At 43.7% G+C, this 17,843-nt stretch overlaps 1 protein-coding gene across 1 annotated transcript in view; it reads left to right on the top strand.

The window, feature by feature from the left end:
• Positions 1–986: 986 nt before the first annotated feature.
• GABBR1 (gamma-aminobutyric acid type B receptor subunit 1) overlaps positions 987–17,843 on the top strand; it is a 301,061-nt gene continuing 284,204 nt past the window's right edge. The window contains exon 1 of the mRNA XM_060759261.2: positions 987–1,660. The gene's annotated coding sequence lies outside the window, so the exon portion shown is untranslated. The remainder of the gene's footprint in view (positions 1,661–17,843) is intronic.

Raw genomic sequence — 17,843 nt, 5'->3', positions numbered from 1 at the left:
CAAACACTTGGATGGGGGCATTTCACATTGCACAGATTCTCTTTCACACTCAGCTTGTCTTTCTCATGTGCACATGCTTTCTCTCTCACACTGGCTCTGAATTGGCACCCATGAGCCCTCCTTCTTGCACACTTTCCCTCTCTCACACACAGACACGCAAAGACTTGAATGTGCATTGCACATTGCACAGATTCTCTTTCACACCCAGTTTGTCTTTCTCATGTGCACATGCTTTCTCTCTCACACACGCTCTGAATTGGCACCCATGAGCCCTCCTTCTCGCACACTTTCTGTCTCTCACAGACAGACACGCAAACACTTGGATGGGGGCATTGCACATTGCACAGATTCTCTTTCACACCCGGTTGTCTTTCTCATATGCACATGCTTTCTTTTTCACACACACTCTGCATTGGCACCCATAAGCCCTCCCTCTCACACACTTTCCCTCTCTTTCTCCTACGCACATCCTTTCCCCCTCACACACACAAAGACACACATACAGAGAAGAGGGGGACACATTGCACACAGTTCTCTTTCACACCCAGCTTATCTTATCTCATGTGCACATGCTTTCACTCACACACATCCTCATCCACATTGGCACCCTCTCACACACTTTCCCTCTCTCACACACACACACATCATTCTTCCCTCTCTCACACACAGACACAGAAACTGACACACAAACATTTGGATAGGGGCATTGACCAGGTTCTCTTTCACACCCAGCTTGTCTTATCTCATGTGCACATGCTTTCTCTCTCACACACGCTCTGCATTGGCACCCTCTCACACACTTTCTCTCCCTCACACACGCTCATCCTTCTTGCCTCTCTCACACACAAAGACACACACACATTGCACACAGTTCTCTTTCACACCCAGCCTGTCTTATCTCATGTGCACAAGCTTTCTCTCTCACACATCCTCGTCCACATTGGCACCCAGGAGCCCTCCCTCTCACGCACTTTCCCTCTCTCTCTCACACACGCACATCCTCCCTCCCTCTCTCTGAGTCTCACCCAGACACAGAAGAGAGGGGCGCAAAGCATCCTCTCTCCCATCCACACCTTCCTCCCCTCGCCTCCATCTCTCCTTTTCCTTCCTTCCTTCCTTCCTTCCCTCCCTCCTTCCTTTTTCCCTGGAGAAAGCAGAGGGAAGGCGGGGGAGGAAGGGAGGCGGACGGAGCGGCCCCTCCTTCCTTCCATCCTTCCCTCCTTCCCTCCCTCCCTCTCTGGCTCTTCCCTTCCCTTCTCAGCACCGGGCAGCAGCCTCCTCCTCCTCCTCCTCCTCCTCCTCCTCTTCCTCCTTTGGCAGCCTCTCGGCTGCTTTCTAAGCCGGAGCCAAGCAGCTGCCTCTTTTTCCCGGGGTCCCGACCACCGCCGCTCGACCGCTTCCCGACCCCAAGCCTTTCCTTTGGCTCCCCCCATCCTCCCTGCTGAGATTATCCGCCTCCTCTTCCTTCTCCCTCCATCCTTCCTCTCCCTCTCCAGGATGGCTCCTCTTCTGCTCCTCTCCGGCTGGGGGTCTCGCCCCTCCTTCTAGCCTTTCCTCTCTTCTCTCCGCTGAGGAAGGGGCTCTGCTACCCACTTGGCGTCCACGCCGCACTGGATGCCTCCTTGGTGGCCCATCAAGCCCACCGTGGACAGCGACCCAGGTAGGAAGGAGGAGGGCAAGGGGACTCAGCTGGGCTGGGCTGGGCACTCTCTTGAGCCAGGCTTCATCACTGCCCTGGGTCCTCTCTTGGTCCACTCTAGCAAGCCTATTCTTCTAGGAAAGGTATGGGCCAAGTTGGGTCCTCCAGGTCTTCTAGGAAAGGCATGGGCCAAGTTGGGTCCTCTAGGTGTTTTGGACTTCAACTCCCACCATTCCTAACAGCCTCAGGCCCTTTCCTTTCCCCCCTCAGCCGTTTAAGCGGCTGAGGGGGGAAAGGAAGGGGCCTGAGGCTGTTAAGAATGGTGGGAGTTGAAGTCCAAAACACTTGGAGGACCCAACTTGGCCCCATACCTGTTCTAGGCCTAGGGGATAATTCTGACCCAACCTTTCCTTTGCCACCAACCTTTGGCCAGACTTGTCTTCTCCCTGCTTGGTGATGGGCACCCAAAACAGTTTGGCTACTAGGCAGCATGTTGAGCAATTGGACAATGGCTAAGGAAAGGGAGCCCTGCAGGGCAGGAGAGCAGAACCGGAAGAGTGTGTGCTTGTGTTTACATTTGGGAGAGAGGCTCTGATCTGGTCTGGGAAGGTGAGGGCATCCATCAGCGATGCCCAGCCCAAGTGGCAAAGTGCCGAAGCCATCTCTCTCCTCCACGCATACACACACATGTCTTTAATTTTGATTTTAATTTAAATGTATTTTAACTGGAGATTGTTGTGAAGGTGTTGAATTCTTGACTATCTGTAAGCTGCCTTGAGTCCCCTTCTGGGGTAGAGAAAGGCGGGATATAAATATGGTAAATAAATCTATATAAATAAATATGTAATGTTCATTTGTGGGATTAAGATAACCCGAATTGAGCGAATTGACACTGAATTTGGACACAGTACAACTATCAGGCCAACAAGTGACCATCACTCATAAAAATACTGAAAAACACAGCAGAAGAGATTTAAAAAGCCAAAAAAATACATTACAACGCACGCGCAAAACCACATATATACACAAATATATACACACAGATACACACACAGAGAGAACACATATACACAGACTGGGCACAGCAATGCATGGCAGGGGAATGCTAGGAATAATATAAATATGCGGCCTCCCCTCTGGACTGGTCAGGTCTCATCTGGGAAGCCAAGAGCAACTATTTCCAGGTGGCAAAGCATCAGGGCCATATTTCTCCCCTACACACACACACACACACACACACACACTCCCTTGGTCTGGTCTGGGCAGCCTAGGACATCCACCAGCAATGTCCAGGCCAAGTTTGTGTGTCAGGAGTGAATTGAGAAACTGCAAGTCGCTTTTGGTGTGAGAGAATTGGCCATCTGCAAGGATGTTACCCAGGGGACACCCAGATGTTTGATGTTTTATCATCCTTGTGGGAGGCTTCTCTCATGTCCCCACATGGGGAGCTAGAGCTGACAGAGAGAACTCAACCCGCTCTCTCCAGATTCAAATCGGTCAGCAGTCCTGCCGGCATAAGAGTTTAACCTATTGCACCCCCAGGGGCTCCAGGCCAAGTGGCAAAACACTAAGACCACATCTTACACAGACATACATAATAATAACTTTATTGTATTGTCAAAGGCTTTCATGGCCGGAATCCATGGGTTGTTGTAGGTTTTTCCGGGCTATATGGCCATGTTCTGGAGACAATTTTGCCTCCAGAACATGGCCATATAGCCCAGAAAAACCTACAACAACCCAATAACTTTATTCTTATACCCTGCCACCATCTCCCCAAAGGAACTCGGGGTGGCTTACATATGGGACAGAATGTCCACGAGACATAAAAGCGAAACAATCTATTAAAACAAAAACACAATAAAATAAAAAAACATAGTAAAATATAATAATCCAAATTAAAGCACAATTAAATAAAACCTAAGAGAAATAAAACAGCAGCATTGGAAATCCATCAAAACATACACATTCCCAGCTGTGTGTTTGTGTTTTGGACTCGGGGGGGGGGGGTCTGATTTGGGAAACCCAGGGCATTTGCCAGCAATGTCCAGCCCAGGTGGCAAAGAGCCAAAGCCACCTCTCTCTCCCCCCTTCCCTCCACACACACATACACACTCCCTGCTGTGTGTTTGTGTTTCTTTTCAGTAGAGGGGATTTGCTTTGGTTTGGGAAGCCCATGGCACTGGTAGCAAAGCACCAGGGCCATATTTCCCCCCAAACACATACATACACAGCTGCCTGCTGTGTGTTTGTATTTCTATTTGTTAAAGGGGGTGGTCTGCTCTGTTTTGTGAAGGTGAGGGCCTCTGTCAGTGATGCGCAGCCCAAGTGCCAAAGCACCAGGGCCATATCTCCCCTCCATACATGCTCCCTGCATTGTGTTTATGTTTCTTTTTGGTAGAAGGGATCTGGACTGGGAAGGTGAAGGAACCAGTCAGCGATGCCCAGCCCAGGTGGCAAGGCACCAGGGCCATCTCTCTCCCCCCAAACACACACATGCACAATCTCTTCTATGTGTTTGTGTTTTGGATCAGGGGTCAGGTCTGGTCCTGGAAGCTGAGGGCATCTGCCAGCGATGACAAGCCGAAGGGGTAAAGCGCCAAAGCCATATCTCCACACACACACACATACATACACTTCCTGCTGGCTCCACCGTGGGCAGGGCAACAATTTGACGAGAGGGTGCTGGGTAGCAAAGGCTTGGATTCATGCCTGGTTGGTTTACGCTAGGCCAGGAAGATGGCTTAATCAGGAACTCTCAGGAGCCTTGGCATTTTGCAGCACTAAAGTCAGATCCCTGCTCTTTGCCTCGGGAATAGAGATAGAGATAAGGAGGTGTGTGTTAGCAAAGGGTGTGAGGCTGGGGACAGAAAGGCCTAGTTCTTTCTGATGTGCCTTCCTCCTCTCGTTCTGCTATCCTAATTTACCTTCCCTTGCTCTGCTTTCTGCCTGGCCTGACGTGCCCATCTGTCTATCTGCCTACTTGACTTTGTCCCTGGTGGTTGCCACCCACCTGGTGGGTTTGCCAAGGCGACTAGCTAGTCCTCAGGATCCCAGGAAATCCTTTACTTCAGCATTGAGGCTTGAGATGCTTTCCATTTTAAAACCAAACATTTTCTTTTAATTTTATTTCAGAAATTTTGACACCAGGCATGTTTTGTTGTTCCTCCCTTGTCTCTGCCTCTAAGCCTATTGTAATCCAGAAAGTCAGGGAAAGTGTGCAGGATCTAAGTTGTCATATAGAGTCATGGCTCCCCACATCTTGGGTCCACAGATATTGTTAAGCGAACTACAGGAATGGAGAAACTTGCTTTAGGTCAAAGACTGGACAAGAAGATCCCTTTAGATCCCTTCTGACTCGTATGATTGAGTTATATTGCTCCCTGAGTTGATATGTTTCCTTTGTATAGAACTTGGGCATTTCATTTTTATAGATTGCAGTTTCAGGATACTTTGGCCAGTATGGTCCCTTGTTGTGCTTTCTGGGGCACTGCAGAAGTTATAGTCTCAAAAAGTAACTTGTGCTTGTGCTCATGCACTGATTGATGTGCACACACATACAGTTGGCGCTCTATGGACTGAGGCTCTCCCCTGATTCTGCCTGTTTAGAAGAACCCGTCTAGCAAACATCTCAGCCCTCAAGGCAGCTGCAAGCATGCCCTTAGGCAATGGCTAGAGACCATTCAGTGGAGCTGAGCAAACATTTACTCAGGGGTAGGGAACATAAGCCTAAATCTAAGTGGAAGCAGAAGTCCAGTGGGAAATATTCTAAGGCAAATGTCCCAAATGGAAAGTCCACATGACACTCCTGTGTGTACAATTGCAAAAGAGAAGTGTATGTGTGTGTGTGCGGGGGGGGGGGGGGGAGCTGTCATTTCTTCTAGGGCAGGTTTAAGGGGTACTGAATTAAGAGGAGATGAGTGTTGAGCACATAGAAATTATAGTAAGACCCATGCATCTGCACGGATATGTTCCCAAACGTTTTGCAGATACACAAAACTGCAGATAATAGTAAAGCCTATTGAAATGATGGACTTCCAGCCCAATAATAGCACAGAGTCATGCTGGAAAACCTAGAATATGCCTAGAGAAGCCATACGTCATCTCCACTGGCTGCCAGTTTGCTACCGAGCACAATTCTGGCCCAGCTTACTTGTTCGAACAAATCTCCCTCTATCTTGGAGGTTAAGATCATCAGGGGAGGCCCTGTTCTCGATCCCACCTCCTTCCTAGGTACGATCGGGGGTGGGGGGTGGGGTGGGAGGAGACGAGAGACAGGGCCTTCCCAGTGGTGGTGCCTCATCTATGGAACTTCCTCCTTAATGAAATCAGGCCGGTCCCCTCCCTCCTATACTTTAGGAAAAAACTTTAAACCTGGTAGTGGGACCAAGCACTCAAATAGCAGACACAACATTAATAATATAAATGACTTATGTGACTGATAATGGACTGATCTCAGATTGTGACTTTGGATTTATATAATTTTAAATGGGTGTTTTTATAATTGATGTTTTAACTAATGGTTTTAATTGAAATTGTTATTATAATTGTTGTGTTTGGCATCTAATGGTTTCTGGTTGTGAGCCGCCCTGAGTCCCCACCCCCAGGAGCGAGAAGGACGGGATATAAGGTCACAAAGAGTTGGAAGAGACTAAATGAATAAACAACAACACAAAATATTTTGTTGCATGCAGGGAAAGGGAAAATAAGTGTTTATCTTATGCATAGAGGGGCCATATTTTATTACTTTCTAAATGAGGAGGAGCTCCTTGAAGATGAATAGACCCCTTTCAAAGCTTGCTTATTTTTTGGACTAGAAAAATTGGTTGTTGGTTTGATGCTTGCTCTTATATTTTGTTATAATGTTGTTGCAGTCTGTTTTATGCTGTTGTTGATATATTTAATGTGCTATATTTTAACTAGATTGATCGGACCCGTACCCATGTAAGCTTTCCCGAGTCCTTTCGGGGAGATGGAGGCAGGCTACAAAAATAAAATAAAATAAAATAATAATAATAATTTGAAACACAACAATATGATAATGATGGTGGTGGTGGTGATTATTATTATTATTATTATTATTATTATTATTATTTGAAACACAACAAGATGAGTCCACAGCAAATACTCTGCTAGCTGTTGTATTGGATCACACATCGGACACTTCCCAAGCATCTAGGACTGTGTGATGTATTGGCGAATAATGCATGCAGATCCCAGTAAGGTGGCCTTTTGCAGCTGGCAGATGGTAATTTTGTCAGCGTTGATTGTGTTTAAATGCAGGCCAAGGTCTTTAGGCACTGCACCCATTATGCCGATCACCACTGGGACCACCTTTACTGGTTTGTGCCAGAGTCTTTGCAGTTCGATCTTTAAATCCTCATATCGTGCCAGCTTTTCCAGTTGTTTCCTTGTTAATCCTGCTGTCACCTGGGATTATTATTATTATTGAACTTCCAGAAGCTGGCATGGCAATTTTGATAGAAGCAGCTTCTCCAACCTCTGTTTTGGTGTAGCATCTCTGTGTGTGTGTGTGTGTGTTTATGGACTTTGTAGGGAGAGAGGATGGGTTATAAATAAATAAATTATTATTATTATTATTATTATTATTATTATTATTATTATTATTTGAAACACAACAAGATTAGTACACAGCATACAAGATCACTATTCTGGCTGTTGTATTGGATCACACATCAGACACTTCCCAAGTCTAGGACTGTGTGATGTATCGGCAAATAGTGCATGCAGACCTGAGTAGGGTGGCCTTCTGCAGCTGACAAATGGTAATTTTGTCAGCGATGATTGTGTTTAAGTGCAGGCCAAGGTCTTTAGGCACTGGACCCAGTGTGCCAATCACCACTGGGAACACTTTGACTGGCTTGTGCCAGAGTCTTTGTAGTTCAATCTTTAAATCCTCATATTGTGTCAGCTTTTCCAGTTGTTTCTCTTAAGTCCTGCTGTCACCTGGGATTGCAACATTGATGATTTTTATTTTTTTAACACAATCATAAGGTCAGAAGTATTGTGCTCCAAAACTCTGAATTTGGAAGTCCCACAGTAGTTTGATGTGTTCATTCACAATTATGATTATGATTATTGTGAGGAATGAGGTGCATATGTGTGAGAGAGCAATATTCTCCTTTACACAGAAATACACACACATGTGTGGAAGCCAGCATGATGTAATGGCTCAAGTGTTGTACTACAAGTCTGGAGACAAAGATTTGAATCCCCCTCATCCTTCTGAAGTTCACTATGTAATTTTGGACAGGTCATACCCTCTCAGCCTGAGAGGAAGGCAATGGCAACCCTCTTCTGAACAATCTTGCCAAAGGAAGCTTGTGATATGCTCTGGATATACTCTGTAGTGTATATGCTCTGGAGTATCCCTAGCTTGTTCCAGTTAGACTTATAGTGGAAGGGTGTTTCCCTTCTGATGTGAAGTCATGTCATTGATTCCTCTATAGCAGGCATGGGCAAACTTGGGCCTTAGAGGTGTTTTGGACATCAACTCCCACAATTCCTAACAGCCTACCGGCTGTTAGGAATTGTGGGAGTTGATGTCCAAAACACCTCTAAGGCCCAAGTTTGCCCATGCCTGCTCTAGAACTGAGTGAAAATGTGAATTCTGTGTGTGTGAAAGAAAGAGGGAGATATAGAGAGATGGGCGGAATATTTTTTTACACAAGAGCAGATGATGAGGAGAAAGAGAAACGTGTAAAGAGATGAGAGAAACAAAATATTATACTGCTGAGATTTGCCTCACGTGAGTAATTTTGGAGGCCGTTCATCTAGAAAGGGTTTGAGATTTGTGTCTTAATCTCAATTTCGTGCACATACAGACGCATGTGGAAAATGGTTTCATTGTTTCTTCCTTTCCTTCCTTCGTTTCCTCCTCCTCTGCCCTCGTGTATTTTTATCACCTGAACATAATGCTGTAGGTCTGTGATGAAGCAGCCTCTCTGTCTCTTAAAAGCTTGTGCCACAATCAGCCTCTCAGGCGTCATACAACTCTTTGAGTTTTCCCCCCTGCTAATATAATAGACTGGCATGGCTACACCTGAAGAATGAAAGTGTCTTTGTATATTGAGAGATGCAAGAACAACCTAATGATGGACCTTGCTAATTTGCCTTTCACTGGGGCCCTATTTTGAAAGGAATTGGGGTTAAAGATAAGAGGCCCAAATCAGGACTCCATATAATCTAGGACGGTGTGCTGTGGTGGCTGGTGGATTCTTTGCCAGTGGGTTGCTGGATGATGATGATGATATTATTATTATTATTATTATTATTATTATTATTATTTGAAACACAACAAGATGAGTCCACAGCAGACACTCTGCTGGCTGTTGTATTGGATCACACATCTGACACTTCCCAAGTGTCTAGGACTGTGTGATGTATCAGCGAATAATGCATGCAGATCCAAGTAAGGTGGCCTTTTGCAACTGGCAGATGGTAATTTTGTTAGCGCCAATTGTGTTTAAGTGCAGGCCAAGGTCTTTAGGCACTGCACCCAGTATGCCGATCACCACTGGGACCACCTTTACTGGTTTGTGCCAGAGTCTTTGCAGTTTGAAATTGATGATGTTGTTGCTGGATGATGATGATGATGATGATGATATTATTATTGTTGTTGTTATTGTTATTATTAGATACACAACAAAATTAGTACGCAGCAAACAAGCTAACTATGCTGGCTTTTGTATTTGATCACATGTTGGACACTTCCTAAGTGTCTAGGACTATGTGATGTATCAGTAGATAATGTGTGTAGATCCAAGTAGGGTAGCCTTTTGCCGTTGACCAATGGTAATTTGTTTTTAAGTGTAGGCCAAGGTCTTTAGGCATTATTATTATTATTATTATTATTATTATTACTAGTTATATTTGAAACACAACAAGATGAGTCCACAGCAGACACTCTGGCTGTTGTATTGGATCATACTTTTTGTATTTGATCACTTGATGATGATGATATTATTATTATTATTATTATTATTATTATTATTATTATTATTGGATACACAACAAAATTAGTACACAGCAAACAAGATCACTATGCTGGCTTTTGTATTTGATCACACTTTTTGTTTTTGATCACACTTCTCAAGTGTCTAGGACTGTGTGATGTATCGGAAAATAATACATGCAGATCCTAGTAGGGTGGCCTTTTGAAGGTGACAGATGGTAATTTTGTCGGCACTGATTGGTTTTAAGTGCAGGCCAAGGTCTTTAGGCATTACTACTACTACTACTACTACTACTACTACTACTATTTGAAACAAAACAAAATGAGTCCACAGCAGACACTCTGCTGGCTGTTGTATTGGATCACATGTCGGACACTTCCCAAGAGTCTAGGACTGTGTGATGTATCAATGAATAATGCGTGCAGATCCAAGTAAGGTGGCCTTCTGCAGCTGGCAGATGGTAATCTTGTCACCACCGATTGTGCAGGCCAAGGTCTTTAGACACTGCACCCAGTGTGCCGATCACCACTGGGACCACCTTGATTGGCTTGTGCCAGAGTCTTTGCAGTTTGATCTTTAAATCCTCATATCGTGTCAGCTTTTCCAAGTGTTTCTCTTCGATCTGGCTGTCACCTGGGATTGCAACATTGACAATCCATACATTGTTTTTTTACATGATCATGAAGTCAGGAGTATTGTGCTCCAAAACTCTGTCTGTCTGAATCTGGAAGTCACAGAGTAGCTATTATTAAGGATAACACACAAATTTGTGAAGCATTCCATATTTTGGCCATTATTATTATTATTATTATTATTCTGACACAAAAACACAGTATGTCACAGCAAATGAGATTTACATGCTAGATTTTGTATCACAAAATCACAAGTCGAACACTTCCCAAGCATCTAGGACTGTGTGATATATTTTTGAATAATGCTCGCAGATCCAAGTAAGGTGGCCTTTTGCAGTTGGCAGATCGTGATTTTGTCGATGTTTATTGTTTCCAAATGCTGTCTGAAATCTTTTGGCACTACACCCAGTGCGCCAATGACCACTGGGGCCACCTGTACTGGTTTATTCCAGAGCCTTTGCAGTTCCATTTTGAGGTCTTGATAGCGGCTGAGTTTTTCCTGATGTTTTTCGTCAATTTGACTGTCACCTGGTATGGTGACATCAATAATCCAGACTTTTTTCTTTTCCACAATCATGATGTCTGGTGTATTGTGTTCCAAAACTTTGTCAGTCTGGATCAGACATGTAGCTGGGGGGAGGGGCTTGAGGGGCTTCAGCCCCCCCCCCCCCGAAATTCTCATAGTGGTTCGCGAAAAGGCCTTACTGGTGCATTATTTAAACTGTTATGTTTATTCATATCATGATCTGATCACCATACTCAATATATCCCATATGCATGGGGATATTGGGGTAATGATACAAAAGGTTTGCTAGGGTGGACCCTCTTTCGCTCAGACTCAGCCCCCCCCCCCCGAAACTCAGCCCCCCCCAAACCCCCCCCTGAAAAAAAACTCAGCCCCCTCCCCCCGAAACGAAATCCTGGCTACGGGCCTGGTCTGGATTCAAAAGTCCCACAGTATTTTTGCATGTTCATTTTCCACTACCTTTGAAGGTTTATGATCCGACCAATTCTTTACTGCTGGCAGGTGGTACTTGTGACGTAAGTTCCAGTGAATCATCTGGGCCACAGAATTGTGCCTATGTTTGTAGTCTGTCTGTGCAATTTTCTTGCAACAGCTGAGGATATGATCCATGGTTTCTTCAGCTTCCTTGCACTGACTGCAATTTTGGGTCAACAATTTATTATTATTATTATTATTATTATTATTATTTGATACATAACAAGATTAGTACACAGCAAACACATGTGCTGGCATTTGTATGTGATCACACTTCAGACACTTCCCAAGTATTTAGGACTGTGTAATGTATTGACGAATAATGCATGTAGATCCGATTAGGATGGCCTTTTATAGCTGACAGATGGTAATTTTGGCAGTGCAGATTATTTTTAAGTACAGGCCAAGGTCTTTAGGCACTGCACTCAGTGTGCCGATCACCACTGGGACCACCTTTACTGGCTGTTGCCAGGGTCTTTGCAGTTCTGTCTTTAAATTTTCATATTGTAGAATCATAGAATCATAGAGTTGGAAGAGACCTCGTGGGCCATCCAGTCCAAGCCCCTGCCAAGAAGCAGGAAATCGCATTGAAAGCTATAGGAGAAGCTTTTCCAGTTGCTTCTTGTCAATCCTGCTGTTGCCTGGGATTGCAACATTGACAATCCATATTATTATTATTATTATTATTATTATTATTATTATTTCTTTTTTCTCTTAAAGAAACTCAAAGTGGAATTTAGTGTGAACCTTATAACCTATCCACTGTCCTGAATCTGACTGCTAAAACAGGTTCAACACTCTGGATAGCTCCTTTACATTTCAAAAACCCGCAAAGACTTACCGTATTACATCACCGATACACCTCTATGGTCTGTAGGTTTCCAAAGTCTCTTTAGATCAATGACTAAAGTGCATATACACTGAAGAGTTAATGTGGCTTGACACCATTTTAACTGCCATGGCTCAGTGCTATGGAAACCACAGGAATTGTAAATTTACAAGGTCTTTAGGCTTCTCTGTCAAAGAGTGCTAGTGCCTCAACAAACTACAAACTGCAACATTCCATAGCACTGAGCCATGGAATTAAAGTGGTGTCGGACTGCATTAATTCTACAGTGTAGATTGGCATGGGCAAACTTGGGCCTTCCAGGTGTTTTGGACTGCAACTCCCACAATTCCTAACAGCCTCAGGCCCTTTCCTTTTCCCCCTCAGCAGCTTAAGGTCTCAGTTTTACCCCTTCCATGTCTATAATGACAGGGAGCTCTGGCGTGGACTGGTCCATGAAGTCATGAAGAGTCGGAAACAACTGAACATGAGCCAACATGAGCCAACAATGTGATGTGGCGGCAAAAAAAGCCAATGGGATTTTGGCCTGCATCAATAGGAGCATAGTGTCTAGATCCAGGGAAGTCCTGCTCCCCCTCTATTCTGCTTTGGTTAGACCACACCTGGAATATTGTGTCCAATTCTGGGCACCACAATTGAAGAGAGATATTGACAAGCTGGAATGTGTCCAGAGGAGGGCGACTAAAATGATCAAGGGTCTGGAGAACAAGCCCCATGAGGGGTGGCTTAAGGAGCTGGGCATGTTTAGCCTGAAGAAGAGAAGGCTGAGAGGAGATATGATAGCCATGTATAAATATGTGAGAGGAAGCCACAGCGAGGAGGGAGCAAGCTTGTTTTCTGCTTCCCTGGAGACTAGGACACGAAAAGATGGCTTCAAACTACAAGAAAGGAGATTCCATCTGAACATGAGGAAGAACTTCCTGAGCCGTTCAGCAGTGGAACTCTCTGCCCTGGAGCGTGGTGGAGGCTCCTTCTTTGGAAGCTTTTAAACAGAGGCTGAATGGCCATCTGTCAGGGGTGATTTGAATGCAATATTCCTGCTTCTTGGCAGGGGGTTGGACTGGATGGCCCATGAGGTCTCTTCCAACTCTTTGATTCTATGATTCTATGAACAAATGAACAACAACAACCAAACGTCTCTAATATGGGCATTATAATAATGCTGACCTACATTCATTTTTGGTGGCGAGATGACCCAGTCAGTCGATATTAGGCATTCTTTTTCATTTGAGAGCCACCTCAAAAGATGTTCTGATGCACTGCTGTGTGTGTACATTTCTGCAGCTCTATTTATAGAGGGTAGAGACAGATATAAATACATAAATAAAAAATAAACGCAGATGCCAAATTGGAACCCCCTGAAGGGTCTGCTTAGATGCTAAATCTTAACTTGTTAATACAGCTCAGTTCAGCCTGGCTCACCAAAACTGCCCGGCGAGGATAAACGAATGCGGTGAGGATTGTCAAAGCACTTTGCATGCAGGAATGTGTGACGGTGGCCTGATTAATATTAATGGACGGGCCGACCAAGGTGGCACAAGTAACGGAGAGGCTCTGTGATTGCATTTATTTCTTTCCTGGCAAAGTGCTGATTCCTTCTGTCCCTAAATAGATTCCCGGAGCGGATGTTTCTCGGGCTCAGGCCTGATCGTCTCTCTCTCTCTCGGGGCCTCAAGGGTATGCGATTGTCGCTGGTTGGGATGGAGCTGTACTGGAGTGGTGTAGAGGCCAGAGGATGGGAGAGGAAGGAGGAGATGCTCTAATCTCCCTTGCAGCCATGCCCACGGGGAAAGAGAAGCTGTGAACTTCCTTTCAGCGGCAACATGGGGAAGAAGGCCTTGGCCTCTGTGGAATTCTCTTTCCTGGCTTTTGACCCAAGAGTGGTAGACTTCCAACAGAGCTTCGTAGCATTCTGTGTTGGCTTCCCTGAAGATGAAGGAGGAAACGGAAGATGAACTGGGAGGAGCCAGTTATGAATCTTCTCTCTCTCTTTTTCTTTCTCTCAGGCCCTTGTGACAAGAGTGTGTAACTAGGCAACCAGCTTAGAGATTGTTGTCAGCTTTGATTAGTGCCCAGGGCTAATTACCCCACCGGTAACGAGAAAGTAGGGAGAAGAAAGGATCGCACACGTCTTTGCTGAGGCCTCACATGTCTGCCCCACCTCCTTGCCACAGGCACAGAAGGTGCTTCTCCGTTTCATCAGGATGGATCAGGCAAAAGGGTCTACTTGAAAAAGTTGCCATCGGAAATCACAATACCAGAATGTCTGGCAGAGGCTGGTATTTATAGTCCTAAAAAAGAAAACCAATGAGGTAAACTTGCCCATGTTTTAATTTCAGCTTCTCATTCCCACCAACTGTCAGGCAGCTTCCCCTGTGCGCATACTGGTAGCAAGTTAAGGACATGATGATGATGATGATGATGATGATGATGATGATGATGATGATGATTCTGGCAACCCAGGGACAAGTCATTAGAACAAATGCAATCAAAGCAAGAATTGAAAACTCGATGACAGATCCCAAGTGTAGACTCTTCAAAGAAGCAGATGAAACAATAGATCACATCCTCAGCTGCTGCAAGAAGATTGCACAGACAGACTACAAGCAGAGGCACAACACCGTTGCTCAGATGATTAATTGGAACTTGGGCCACAAATACCATCTGCCTTCGACAAAGAACTGGTGGGATCACAAGCCGGAAAGAGTTACAGAGAATGAACGCATCAAACAACTCTGGGACTTCCGAATTCAGATTGACAAGAGTTTTGGAGCACAATACTCCTGATCTCATGATCATGATAAAAAACAAAGTATGCATCATTGATGTTGCAATCCCAGGTGACAGCGGGATTGAAGAAAATTTATTTTTTTATTTATTTATTTCAAAGTTTTCTATACCGAGCTTCTCACCTCTTAGAGGGACTCAGCCCGGTTTACAACCATAAAAACATACAATCAGTAAAATATCATAGTTCATAATTACAATAACACATTTAAAATAACAACTATATTTAAAACTACGGTGGTCAGTCATCATATTAAAAACAAGTATACCTCATCTTCCATCCACAATCCTAGGGTGCTGTCTCATTCATCGAAAGCCTGTCTCCACAACCACGTCTTCACTCGTTTCCTGAATGTCAGGATAGAAACAACTGGAAAAGCTGACACGATATGAGGATTTAAAGATGAAACTCCAAAGACTCTGGCACAAGCCAGTAAAGGTGGTCCCAGTGGTGATCAGCACACTGGGTGCAGTGCCTAAAAATCTTGGCCTGCACTTAAACACAATCGGCACTGACAAAATTACCATCTGCCAGCTGCAGAAAGCCACCTTACTTGGATCTGCATGCATTATTCGCCGATACATCACACAGCCCTGCACACATGGGAAGTGTCCGACATATATATATATATATATATATATATATATATATATATATATATATATGATAACTGGAAGGTCGGCTGTTCAAATCTGAGTGATGGGGTGAGCTCCTGTTGTTAGCTTCTGCCAACCTAGCAGTTCGAAAACATGCATGTCAGTAGATCAATAGGTACTGCTTCATCGGTAAGGTAACGGTCATGCCAGCCACATGACCTAGGAGGCATCTACGGGCAATGCCGGCTCTTTGACTTAGAAATGGAGATGAGCACCAACCCCAGGAGTCGGACTCGAATAGACTTAATGTCAAAGGGAAACCTTTACTTTACTAATATATATTTATAAGACCAGTACATTATACTATCAATATTATACAAAATGTTCTCCATATCATAAGTTGTAGTATATATGTTGTTTATTCATTCAGTCCCTAGGGACCAGCCCACACCAGAGCTCCCTGTGTATACAATACAAGATACAATGCATCAAATGTGCCAAAGTGGCATTAAGTATATTATTATTATTATTATTATTATTATTATTATCCTTCATGTTTTTCTTTATTTGTTGTTTTCTTCCTTACTGTCTTCCCTCCTTTCCTTTCTTTTTTTTTACCTCATTATGTCTTTCTCTTTTTCTCTGTATTCCATCATCCTAAGCCTTGGACCTAAATGGCACCAAATCTGCTCATTTTGTCTGCTCATTTTTCTATGTACCGCACTCTATACATACATACATACCAGTAGGTAATCCATTGCCCTCTGCTACATACATATATTTTTTTTACTTTTTATGGTCCTTGAACCCAAACAGTATAGATTTTGTAGTCAAAACCCTGCAATTATTTTAAGTTGGGTAGTGAACGATATGTGTGCCAAGTTCATTCCAAATACATCAAATCATGTAGGAGCCTTTGTGGTACAAATAAACCAATCAACCAACAAACATACAAATACATGCATACTTAGACAGTGATCAATCTTTGGAATATTATGTGAAAGAGTAGCAACCATTTATTGCATATTTGAAGCATAAGAAAAATAAAATGTTGATTCTGGATTTGAACATAAGATGAGATATATAAATGGTAGAAATAATAGCTTTTGTAGAAATAATAGCTTTGTAAATGAAGAACACCAATAACAATTGGTAGGAAAACTAGAAGTCAGTATATGCCTATTTTCCCTTCAGGTTTTTTTCTGCCTTGTTCTTCTTTGGAAGTCTGTCATAGCTTATTTTTAGGTTTTCTGCATTTCTTTGCTGCCTTCTTTATTGTACTGTATGCTATTTTAATATACTTGTAGTTAAAATAAAAAAGATGATAAAGCCACACGCAATATATAGAAGTAGTTCTGAAATAATACATTAGCACATCATGACCGAAATAAGAGCCAATCTGTAGCTGCCAGGAAGGGGTCCAAATACAAAGATTGTTTCTGAATCTTTTGAATAAGTGACCTTTTCTAAGACTAAAGCAGCACAAGATTTTTTAAAGGGGGGCTTATGGTGTAATAGGAGAAACTACAGCAGAATTGGAGCAAGAGAAGGACAAAAAAGACAAACGTGACAGTAAAGGTAGGGAGAGACTTGGATATGATGTGAATAGGAAGTATATAAGACAGATTGGTTTTCCTCTGATCTCATATTACTAGAATTTACAGTCACTTAATAGGACAGGTTTGAAGGAGATGAAGAACATAGAAAACTTCCTTACATGTCAGCCTATTGAAGTCTTTTACTCAGTAAAGTTGGCACTCTGTACCTGTGGATTTTGGATCTACTATCAATGGCTTGATAATACAGTGTTCCATCGCTACTTTGCGGTTCGCTTACCGCGGATTCACTGTTTCACGGTTTTCCCTGCGCACCTCCCGAGGTTTTCCCTGTGCAGCCCCCAAGGTGAACCCCCACATCCATCCTCCTATATTATCATAGATTTGAAAGGGACCCGTAAAGAAGGACAATTATATGTTGCATGTTCCAGAGTAGGCAAACTAGACAATCTCCACATCAACACTGACAAAAAACCAGCAAGAAATACTGTTCACCCACAAGCATAAAGAAATTACATATATTAGAAACCAACACTTTCTCATTACTTTATTTTCCAGATCACCAGACTGGGCCACAGCAACACGTGACAGGGGATGGCTAGTCACCACATATAATAGGTCTGAGCATACACATATTTTGGTATTCATGAAGGGTTCTGAAACCAAACCACAACAGATATCAAGAGTCTATTGTATTGTCTATAACATGTATGAGCAAACTTGGGCCCTCCAGGTGTTTTGGGTTTCCAACTCCCTCAAGTCCTAAAATCTGGTAGGCTAGAAAAAATTGTGGGAGTTAAGAGTCCAAA

This window comes from Anolis sagrei, chromosome 2 (genome assembly GCF_037176765.1).
Source record: "Anolis sagrei isolate rAnoSag1 chromosome 2, rAnoSag1.mat, whole genome shotgun sequence".
Classification (NCBI taxonomy): domain Eukaryota; kingdom Metazoa; phylum Chordata; class Lepidosauria; order Squamata; family Dactyloidae; genus Anolis; species Anolis sagrei.
The sequence above is the reverse complement of the archived record's forward strand: the minus strand, read 5'-3'. Positions and strand labels throughout refer to the sequence as shown.